Source organism: Anabrus simplex, chromosome 9, assembly GCF_040414725.1.
Source record: "Anabrus simplex isolate iqAnaSimp1 chromosome 9, ASM4041472v1, whole genome shotgun sequence".
NCBI classification, from domain to species: Eukaryota; Metazoa; Arthropoda; class Insecta; order Orthoptera; family Tettigoniidae; genus Anabrus; species Anabrus simplex.
The window spans coordinates 120386208-120398686 of record NC_090273.1 but is presented as its reverse complement, the minus strand read 5'-3'; the positions used below and the strand labels follow the sequence as shown (position 1 = coordinate 120398686).

The 12479-nt window shown below is 41.3% G+C and overlaps 1 protein-coding gene across 1 annotated transcript in view; it reads right to left on the bottom strand.

Moving 5' to 3' along the window:
* The window catches only part of ed (echinoid), a 122478-nt gene that overhangs the window by 76901 nt on the left and 33098 nt on the right, over positions 1 to 12479 (bottom strand). The window lies entirely within an intron of this gene.

Sequence of the window (12479 nt, the reverse complement as noted above, 5' to 3'; positions counted from 1 at the left end):
AAATATTTATGAACATATGCGGTTTTCAAGAGGCTCTCCACTGAGTTTTCAATACTGAACAAATACGCAAACAATCCCAACACATATACACATTCCTCACACAAAACTAATGAAACCACACAATAACACCTGCAATGACAAAATATTCACGAACTCAGAAATACATGGTGTGAGTACGCAAATATAGAACTTCTCAATGTTACCAAAGTCACTGAAATAAAACTAGCAACGTCGTAATTCAAAATTACATGTTATGTTGTTATAGTGAAATTTATACACTAGACATTTTGTAATTAAAGGACATCACAATATCATGCCCTTAAGTTGACAATATAAAAGGTACAATTTGTACAGTTCATCGATTTACAAATGTGGCTATGGAATAGGCAAGTTGGGAGTATTAAAAGACTTGGCGGGAACAGCTGATGGCTTCCTCTACAGTATTTTGTTTTCTTGTTTGCTTTGAGCGTTCCCCTGTTAAATGCTACCGCTGAGTGGAGAGGGTTGCCACCTGCCACGTTCTCATTTCGGTCGAAGTGCAAGTGTGACCAGTGCTGCCTCTCTGTGGTCTAACGAATCGCTGTGGCTGTTGTTTCCACAGCACATCGGAAAAGTTGGGCACGCATGCGTAAAAGGCAGAGTTCCTTTTTTCTGGCAAAAAGCTTAGAAAGTCTCGCTGAGCTGCGATCTGCACAGCACCCGGCGTGGAGCGCACTAGTTACCTGGTTGTTAAGGGAGTTGAATGATTTCCTATTCTTTGGCTGATGTCTTTTTCAATGCACTGTATTTGATTGTAGATAACATTATTAAAGTAGTTTATTTTTCAAATAGACAATGTGCTGCAGTACTTCAGCACGTAAGGTACGGCCGCTCCTGCTGTTAACAGTAAATGAGTTTGCTATGTACGAGATTAAGGAAGGATAAGGATAAGATGTCTGCATGTCCTAGAATAATACATATAATTACTAGTAGGTTAAATATAATATCAAATGTAGTAATGTATAAAATGTTGTATTGCCGTGTCATTATCTTTTATTCCTAATTCAGCCGTTAAGTAAGGCATGTTGTTGTCCAGCCCCGTGGTGTAGGGGTCAACCCGGCGGCCCCGGTTTCGATTCCCGGCCAGGTCAGGGTTTTTAAATTGTAGTGAGTAATATCTCTGCCCTGGGACTCGGTGTTTGTGATGTCCTTAATCTTCCTTTCCTCACACACAACATTCCACACTACCGCCATTCCAATTACACGCAGGTTCATAAGATATGGTGCCAGTAGGGGCGAAAGATCCACATGGGTCGACGCCCCGAACAAATAGTGTTTAAATACACAAAAAAGGCGTGTTGTTAATGGTAGGATACTCCAAAAGACTTGTGACACAAAAGTAGGCATTTAATAAGCTAAGGAAGGGAAAGATACATTGTTAACGCATTGTTAACGTCCAGGTCAAAATTAACAATATTTAGTGTAGTAATCGGTCCGCCTCTGTGGTGTAGCGGTTAGTGTGATTAGCTGCCACCCCCGGATGCCCGAGTTCGATTCCCGGCTCTGCCACGAAATTTGGAAAGTGGTACGAGGGCTGGAACGGGGTCCACTCAGCCTCGGGAGGTCAACTGAGTAGAGGTGGGTTCGATTCCCACCTCAGCCATCCTGGAAGTGGGTTCCGTGGTTTCCCACTTCTCCTCTAGGCAAATGCCGGGATGGTACATAATTTAAGGCCACGGCCGCTTCTTTCCCTCCCCATTGTCTATCCCTTCCAATTTTCCCATTCCCCCGCAAGGCCCCTCTTCAGCATAGCAGGTGAGGCCGCCTGGGCGAGGTACTGGTCATCCTCCCCAGTTGTATCCCTGACCCAGAGTCTGAAGCTCCAGGACGCTGCCCTTGAGGCGGTAGAGGTGGGATCCCTCGCTGAATCCGAGGGAAAACCGATCCTGGAGGGTAAACAGATAACGAAGAAGAAGAAGTACAATAATTGTCAAATAATTATAAGAGTAAAATGAAATGCATGCATTATACTTTAATGAATTGCGATAAAAGAGTGCTCTCCCTAGTTTCAGGCGGAACGGAACTAGGGGATGGGAGTACGTTATTCTGTTGTATTGTATCAGTTCGCTATGTCAGTAGAGTATTCCTTTAAACTGGCTGTAATTGTAAACAAATCCGAACATACCCCGAGCATTCGATAGCAAAATAAAGTCAAAGGTCGAGAAGTCTAACTCATCTTTATGAACGTCGACCTGCGTGTTCATCGTGGAGGCATTGTCGATGCCTTCATAGCAGTACAATGATCACATGGCTAGTGGCCTCACTGCTCTCCAGACATGAATCCTTGTGAATGTGTACAGGACTGACACAAAAATAATCTTCTTGGACGTTCTTACGAAACAACGCAGTCTGCAAGACCAATGCAAAATTATCAGTTAAGAGTAGGACAAAGGGATCTACACTGGTTTCGGTGTGCCAAGATGATGATTGTTGATTTAAGGGCTAATACGCCAAGAATTGCAATGACACGCACCCGGCAGGGTGATTCATCGAGATCGGCGTGAATAACACAATCTCAGAAATCAGTGGGAGTGGTGGTAATTACTATTTTAAGAGGAAGTACAACTGGGCACAACCATGCTCACTCAGAAATCAACGCTCTGTTCTAGAACAGACATTCGTTCAATTGTCTACTGGTGAGGTAAATGCATTCGAGATAAGTTACATATCTCCACTTTTGTCAAATGTCACGAACTGTTCAGTGCAAAAGGATACAAAACTTATTTATATATTTTTTGATGTAAACAATTCTCATTACAGTGTGCCACAAAGCTAATTCAGTGAGCTCTCAGATGTTAACTATAATGGCCTGCCGATCCAGTACCTCCGGGCTGATACGGAATCAGGGCAGTAAATACGCTGCTGGTAATACCATCTAGAGAGGAGAAAAACAACTTATTAATGGAAGCTCCTAAATCGACTCCATAAAAGCAGAAATTACGGAGATGATATGATTTTGATGTTGTCGGTCTATCCGATGCACAATGGGTTACACAGCTCTCAGTTTTGTTTACTTATGTCTATGTTAAAAATGATTAAAGTTGATTTTTTTAAAATTTCTGAAATATCTCTCTGCAAAGATGCTGAACATGGTCAAGTGAACATATTATAAACTACACGTTATCAAATTGATTTTGATATTTTAATAATCAGATTAATAAACATTTATGTAGTCCGACTCGTTGGCTGAATGGTCAGCTTACTGCCCTTCAGTTCAGAGGGTCCCGGGTTCGATTTCCGGCCGGGTCGGGGATTTTAATCGACTCTGATTAATTCTTCTGCGTCGGGGACTGGGTGTTTGCGTATGTCCCAGCACTCTTCATATTCAGCCAACAAACCATACTACCAACCACCACAGTAACACGCAATAGTGATTACATCCCACCGTATAGGGTTGGCGTCAGGAAGGGCATCCGGCCGTAAAACAGGGCCAGATCAACATGCAATGCAATGCAATGCAATGCAATGCAATGCAATTCGCACCCATGACCCCACAGGTGTGGGATCGCTTAAGTGCGGCCAGTATCCAGTATTCGGGAGATAGTGGGTTCGAATCCCACTGTCGGCAGCCCTGAAGATGGTTTTCCGTGGTTTCCCATTTTCACAGCAGGCAAATGCTGGGTCTGTACGTTAATTAAGGCCACGGCTGCTTCCTTCCCAGTCCTAGCCCTTTCCTGTCCCGTCGTCACCATAAGACCTATCTGTGTCGGTGTGACGTAAAGCCAATAGCAAAAAAAAAAAAAAAAAAAAAAAACAGGTGTGGGAAAAGCGGTATAAAAAGAAGAAGAAGATTAATAAACATTTCTGTCGGTCCCAAAGTTTAGGGATAGCGTTTTCCATTATTAATATACTTTGTAGATTTGGGAGAAAACGAGTTTTAACCCGGAAATAAAGCGTTTTTGGACCCATGTCCACACAACATATTTTCTTCTTCTTCTTTGTGTGAGGAATGCGTCTTGAAATTTCGGTCGTACCTTATTATTAACACCCTGTGTATGTTTAGATTCTGGAGAGCTTACTCTATTCAAAGAAGTAAAAAACCAAAAAGCGAACTTTTCAAGAATATGTAAGTCCATATGTACCCATAAGTATTCTTAATTTTCTTCTCTTGTCCAAAGTTTGAGGTCTTTCCGTTCTCCTCCTCTGGGGTGGTGATAACTTACTCTTAGTTTGTATACAGTAATTCAAACGGAATGAGAAAGGAGCTTACACGTATATAAATGGTAAACTTATAAGTACTAACCTCTTGCGCGACATCATATCCCTAGAGAATGAACTCCACAGAGAACAAAATACAACGGGAATTGTTTAGAGACTATACTATCCAACCTGCTGTCATTAATTCAGTTAAGAGAAACTTTCAGTATGTAAATGAGGAGAGTATCACAGCTGTTAGACACGAGTTAATATAATTATGAGTTGTGTTCCCATCGGAAAGTTTGTCACCATCTGGAAACTAACAAAGCGTTTGATAAGAGTTTCCTGTCCCAGTGGAAATGCAATACTGTATATACACAGTGCATACTGTACACGCTGGAGTACAACAGATGTAAGGAGGGTGCAGGGGCCCTTGGGAGATGGTCTGTTAATGGGCTGACTAAGGATAGGGGGCAGAGGATTCGTGGGATTACATCCCAGGGTCACACTACAGGAGGATCAAACGAAATGATTTATATTTATTTCCAAAGATATTGGATTAGAATTATACTGAATGAGATTATCACTTCCAGGAGAATACGAGTCTCGCGGATTCCATTCAGTATTGCCAACTAAGCCAATTTATAGCTAGATCCAACAACACTGATTGACTTTTCTGAACTGGGATGATTTATAAGGATTGCCTTTAGCTAAAGAAATACCAGTTCTTTCATATAAATAAAGCACTTCTGCTAATTTTTCTATCTTTCCTCGACTGGATTTGACAACACTGATACTACTGTGAATCAAAGAGTAATTGACTTAATTGGTAACCGTTGTTCTACGGGGAAAGTATCAATTATACTAAATCTAAAGTGTCACATGACATCAACTGAGATGGAAAAGTTTTCCACCATTCGATGATAATTGCTCCTACAGTAGTTTTGTCATTCTAGAACTGATTCTCCTCGCATATAACAAGACTGTTTCAGAAATTATTAAAATAAGATCTCAGACACATGTTATTCCTAAGCTCAACTCCAGAACAAATTACAGCCACGCAGCAGTTCATTAATAACTAGAAATAAGTGTAGGCCATTGGCATAAGAATGCTTCTCATATTCAAGAACCACGTTTATAAGTTACACTTCCTGTCATCATGCTCAGGTCCTATTCAAAAATCATCCGAAGAGCCGTTCGAAACACTCCGATTTGCTTACTTCGATTTATTCTGAGAGATATACCGTACTAATTGCGATGTACCATTACAGCGCATTTTTCCAGGATCATTTTCTATAATACATTACAGCAATAGGGGTTGTTCCCCCGTCAGATTATTTTAATGAACGAAAGTTTAAAAGATTCTTTACCGAGCTCGATAGCTGCAGTCGCTAAGTGCGGCCAGTATCCAGTATTCGGGAGATAGTAGGTTCGAACCCCACTGTCGGCAGCCCTGAAGATCGTTTCCCGTGGTTTCCCATTTTCACACCAGGCAAATGCTGGGGCTGTACCTTAATTAAGGCCACGGCCGCTTCCTTCCCAGTCCTAGCCCTTTCCTGACCCATCGTCGCCATACGACATATCTGTGTCAGTACGACGTAAAGCCAACAGAAAAAAAAAAAAAGATTCTTTCGATTCGATAGAAAGTTCTTAATTTTCTAAATGAACAAGGGAATAGTTGCCAGGTCAGTGATCACATTAAAAGTAGATACTTTAAAGAAAAATGCACGTTACATCAAAGACTTCTGAATTTCCAGGTAGAAGCATTGTACTTCGGAAACAAGACTCCGTTCCAAACCTGTAGGTCGCATGTTGGAACTAACATGACCTTTTGTTACCCGTTGTGCAGGCAGTGCCTGCAGATTAAGAAGGTCATGGATAATTCCTTTAAAACACATGCTAATTTTGCCCTCATAATAAACCAATTAAGGCTTTGATAAGTCCTTATTGTAACCGAAGGGAAGCATTTTCTTGAAACCAGAATAAATACGAGAACCAAGTACATTAATGCAGTACGCTATATTTACCCATGTCATTAATTTTAGAATGTATTGTATCTTAAGAAAATGGCCTCGTCACTTCCCAGACGTGTAACAATGAAACTTTTACAAGACTCACATAGTTACTTCCTCGACTTTTATGACTACGATTTAACCAGTTTCTTATACATGTAATGTAGTTGGCGTCTAATGCAACTGTTCTTAGGCCATTGACCTCTGAACGTTCTCTCCCAACAAGCGTGCCTCAGCAAGGACTCTTCAGCCGAGCATCGAACATGCATAACGTTTAACTTTCTCTTCAAGAGACGAGTTTAGGAAACAATATTCAAATCGATAAATGCACAGAAGCTGGTCTGTCATGAGCAAAATCGGGCGTAAAGAGCATCGCTTGATGGTTAAAATCTTGACACACCTGAAGACTGCAATACTTCATAACATATTATTTATTTATTTATTTATTTATTTATTTATGCATATAGTCCTGAAGTTATCACTCTTGGCCCTCTCTTACAAGTTTTTCAATTTTTATAGCATTATTAAAAACCACGGCAATTACTTGCAATTCATGAAAAAGGGTTTTTTTTTGCTAGGGGCTTTACGTCGCACCGACACAGATAGGTCTTATGGCGACGATGGGATAGGAAAGGCCTAGGAGTTGGAAGGAAGCGGCCGTGGCCTTAATTAAGGTACAGCCCCAGCATTTGCCTGGTGTGAAAATGGGAAACCACGGAAAACCATTTTCAGGGCTGCCGATAGTGGGATTCGAACCTACTATCTCCCGGATGCAAGCTCACAGCCGCGCGCCTCTACACGCACGGCCAACTCGCCCGGTATGAAAAAGTTAAATAGAAAGTAAACAACAATAGAAATAAGTCAAAAATAACAAGAGAAAATGTTTAATTTACTGTACAGAGTGCCGACAGTGGGTTCGAATCCGGTTTGTAACTGTCTTGGTTTAAGGCAGTTCATTATCACCAATGATAATCGGAGGTGGATTTTGATTATTTAGAGCACAAAATAATTTCTCTTTCAAGGGTCGCAGACGTACATTTCTACATTTTCTGTTGAAAATACATTAATTTATTTTTGACTGTTTAAAAATAATTAATTTTGAGAGAAAACTAATGATAAAATCGAATATTTTATGGCTTAGAGAGAGGTTTGTACTTCAAACCGCCGTTGGAAAGGGAGTGGTGGACAGAGCTCTTTTTTGACATGCAAACTTCATTTCCTCTGCTGTACGTGGTGTGCGTCTCTTCACTGAATAACAGCTGCTTAGACTAAACATCGTCCATGCGGCTAAGACGGAGAAAATCTCATTTAAGATGCGCAAGCTTTGTGGGGAAGAGGAGTTGTCGCCTTGAAACACGTATTGCTGAACAGCGCATCCTTACAAACAGGCCTGAGTAAAAAAAAATTATAAAGCTGAGCCTTAATCGAATTCATGTCAGATGAGGAACACCTTCCGACCAAAAGGATGTCCTCAGAGACTTGTAATAGGAAGGAAAGATGTTCAAATATGCACATTTTAATGACGTCCCTTGAAATGATTGTGTTGTGACTAAGATGATAGGTGGAAGAGAAAGGAAATTTGAAGCCTATCTTTAGAAGGTAAATGAAGAAAACGAAAATCAAAGAAATGTTAAAAAAAGTGCTGTTTTGTACAAGGGGCTCAAGATTTCACTGGTCAGCCCCTGTATTCAGTAGGTTTACATGTAAGTCGTGGTGGTGGTAATTGTAATGTTTGCCGTTTGACAGGGCGAGTTTGCCGTGCGGTTAAGAGCGCGCGGCTGTGGGCTTGCATCCGGGAGATAGTGGGTTCGAACCCCACAGACCTTTCCTATCCCATCGTAGCCATAAGATAAATCTGTGTCGGTGCGACGTAAAGCAAAAAAAAAAAAAGTAGTTTGTCGTTTGAGGGGAGAAGCATGGAGATCACCAGCCCTTGTAACATTAATCATAGGGCGAAAGGGAAAGATTCCAATGATCTAATATCTAAAAAATCTAATAAATTATAAGGTCGAGCGTAATCAACTTAATGACTTCACTGCTGGATTTCCACTTGGACGGCCGAGGATCGAATCTCGGTGGATTCCGGGCTGGAATCATCGCCTAAAAAATCACTTTTAGGTAGGACATCATTGCAGTTCAGTCAAGTGAAATTCGACGTTTGATTTCTGGGCAGCATTCTCCACTACGATTGACTTCCAGAAAGATGAAGTCCTTCACATACTCAACTACGTACTGCATTACTAATTCTTGATCAAGCAGGTATAGTTTTTTATAAAAAAAACCAAACCCCATGGCACTACAACCCATGAAGGGCCTTGGCCTACCAAGCGACCGCTGCTCATCCCGGAGGCCTGCAGATTACGAGGTGTCGTGTGGTCAGCACGACGAATCCTCTCGGCCGTTATTCTTGGCTTTCTAGACCGGGGCCGCTATCTCACCGTCAGATAGCTCCTCAATTCTAATCACGTAGGCTGAGTGGACCTCAAACCAGCCCTCAGGTCCAGGTAAAAATCCCTGACCTGGCCGGAATCGAACCCAGGGCCTCCGGGTAAGAGGCAGGCACGCTAACCCTACACCACGGGGCCGGCTTATAGTTTTTTATATTGTATAATATTTATCAATTTCAAATATATTTCATTACGCATTGTTACCTTAAGTTTTTTACTTTATTTTATTAAACACCCAAACACTTCAGGGGGCCGCATGAATATAATTGAACAGAAATGAGGTCGCTCCATCAGGAAAGTTGATAAGCACTAGTATAGACTACTTATGCTTTAAGGAAGAATTGTTTCCCCGAGTAATATTAAGTAGTGCCGCTTATATAAAGTCAAAGAATTATACTCAAAGTCTTGCCACTAAGTAGACTTGGATCGTAGTCTGAACACATTCTGTTATATGGCAGTCATTAATAGTCTTGACAACTGTTATTATATATCGATCCATCGCAAGAAACAATGCTCAATAACATCAACGGAATAGTGTTACCGAGTTCCATCAATTATATCCAATCATATAGACTCATAAATAACAGAACCAGGATGATTTATATTCTGAAGGCTTCCAGGAGGCTTTCAGCCTTGACATGAAATAAGACACATTTGTGCCATAATACACGTGGAAAAGGACATTTCCATAACAAGAAGTAAGACGTATGTCGACCTATTTCATGAGTTTCGACTTCTAGGAGGCGGTTGTGCTGACTTGTATTTCTAAGGCGTAGACGCCTGAAAATGTCTGCTTTGCTAAATGTCATCCTCGAATTTTAGTCGCACTGCGGCACAATGTGAAAACACGTGTTTTATTGAAAATTCTACCATAAAGTTCAATTTTATTTCCATAACTGTTAGCTTGAGCAGAAAATTGTTACTTCATCAGAAGATTGCGAGAGTCCGGCACCTTGACCGTAGTCTTCGATTCAAAGAGCCCTGGGTTCGATTCCTGACAGGGCCGTGGATTTTAACTGCGTACGGTTAATTCCTCTGTCCTCTCGGGGAGTATTTGTCTTCGTCTCAACACACTTCTCTTGACCTACACATCACAGAACCATGCAAACACTCCATTGAAACATCCCTCTACATAGGGTTGGCGTCATGAAGGGCATCCGCCCGTAAAACCGAGCCAAATTAACACAAGTGCCAACCCCAAAAAGTCTGGAAAGAATGCCAGGAAGATGATGATCGGGAGATTTCAAGAAGTCCTCATCGAAGTTTTTATTATTAGTATCATTATTATTATTATTATTAATAATACTAATAATGTTATAAAGTTTACGTCCTACTAACTACTTTTCCGGTTTTTAAAGAAGCCCAGGTGCCGGAATGTTATCTCGCCGGAGTTATTTCGCGTGGTGGTAAATTTACTGAGCCGGGATCGAACCAGCCAACTTGAGCTCAGAAGCCCAGTGCTTTGTCGTCTGTACTACTCGGTCCGGCCATTTGAGTCTGACTCCCTCATAGTTCCTGAACGACCTCCCTTGATCAACTCTTATTCTCGACCAGATTCGAAGTATTGCATTTCGAGCCTTAGATAATTTAATTTTCAAACATCTTAAGATTCTTCTCTTTTTTTACATGATGCTTTATTTCTTTGAGAGGTAAAAAAATATTTTCTTCTTCTTCTTTTTCTCAGTGAATTATTTTCAGAGTATGGATACAGAAACCTATCAACTAACTATGACACTTATAATCAAATTAATGGCAGGCTGTAGACCTACATTCTAGTACGCAGACAGTACATCATTGGATATTATTCCACTCCGCTTCCGACGATAAACAGACTGCGGTCGAAGCGGAGAAAAATATTTTGTCTTTTGTCACTTTATTTAACCTCAAGAATATTCTGATTGCCACATCATTTGATTTCTCATGAAATAAAATGCAATCTGAAGTGAAATGAAATGAAATGGCGTATGGCTTTTAGTGCCGGGAGTGTCCGAGGGCAAGTTCGGCTCGCCAGATGCAGGTCTCTTGATTTGACACCCGTAGGTGACCTGCGCGTCGTGATGAGGATGAAATGATGAAGACGACACATACACCCAGTCCCCGTGCCAGGGAAATTAACCAGTTAAGGTTAAAATTCCCGACCCTGCCGGGAATCGAACCCGGGACCCCTGTGGCCAATTGCCAGCACGCTAACCATTTAGCCATGGAGCCGGACAATCTGAAGTGATGCTTCTATAAATAAATAAATAAATAAATAAATAAATAAATAAATAAATAAATAAATAAATAAATAAATAAATAAATACAAAACTGTACTTATAAACCGGTTTCGGCGGTGGCGTCATGTGAGGGGAATAGAGGGAGGATAGGATACCAAAGACAATTGTGGACTCTGTAATGGTAAGGTAAGGTAAGGTAAGGTAAGGGTGTATTCTGCCCGAAGGCAGGTCCGAACCTCCGCAGAGGTGTGCCTGAGCCGGAGTTTACGTACGGTAGCGTGGCCGGTTCCTTTCCGTTCCTCCATTCCCTTACCCCTCCCCCTAACAGCGCGTGGCAACCCATCCAAATCTTCTGTCATGGAGCGTAAAATAAGCAGAAGAAGGGGTGGTGGTGATTATTGTTTTAAGAGGAAGTACAACTAGGCAACCATCCTCTATATAATGCTAATCCAAGAGAAAAATGGAAGGGGCCCGACACTTCGAAAAATGAAGATATCGGCCAAAGAAAGACAAGGGCCACGAAGGGCGTGAAAATGAAAGACTCCCTAGCCCTCGGAAATCTAATAGCGCTGGGGTCGGAAAAGAACAAGAGTTGACCAAGGTAGGTCGGATAGGATAGATGAAAGAGATGAGCCTGGCACAATAAGTGGAAGCAATGCCAGGACTCAGCTAAGGGCCCCGTGGTCACCAACTCACGCTCCAAAGTTCAGAGCCCCTGGGGCCCCTTTTAGTCGCCTCTTATGACAGGCAGGGGAGACCGTGGGTGTTATTCTACCGCCCCCGCCCACAGGGGGTAAGTAGAGGGAGATTATAATGATTTAATGATAAGATATGTCGAACTGAAAGAGGTCACAAAACTAACTGGAAACAGAAGATTGTGGAGGCGAGTAGTTAATGCACAGAGGCTTGCCGACTAAACACCAAGAGCCATAACAGTCCATAATGGTGGTGTACCTATGTATGAATGATCACAGTTCATCTAAAACCAGCAAAAGTAACTGTGGTAAGTACAAAATTGAAGGGATCCAGTTGGAATGAATAAGATTCAAATAAGAGTGCAAATTACTTTTTAATGTCTGTCCATACATCCTAATTTTATCGTCCTTTTAAGTGTTGGAAAGTACATAAATGCGTATAAAAGAGGTGTCAGTTTCAGGGAGTAAACAAGGTTGCTGGGAGTTGTTAGAGTAAAGGCGAATAACAAAGGAGTTTCATTGGATCTCTCATTCACTACAGTATGTTCACACGTTGTTAAGAATGTACGCAATGCCAATAAAGAGAGAATTGCCAGACAAAGCGAATCACACGCTTGAATGTTCACAGCTGGGAATTACAGAAAAAAGAGAAATAGATGTCGCCTTTTTATGTACCTATACTTCGAACTAGGAGGTAAAATCTATTCCACTAATACTGAACATACAATTGCATCTCACAGCGCAGTAGTTTTCAAAATTCTATTCGATAATACTAGAGAACAGACTGCAGGTTTATATGTCCAATACTTCCCTTTCTCTTTTTAAAAAATCTATGCTGAATATGATTACAAATAAACCTAGTTTTAAGTGAAACGTACGAGCTACACTTCACAATTTTTAGACAGTTTAATTTGAACATTTTTCTGTCACCAT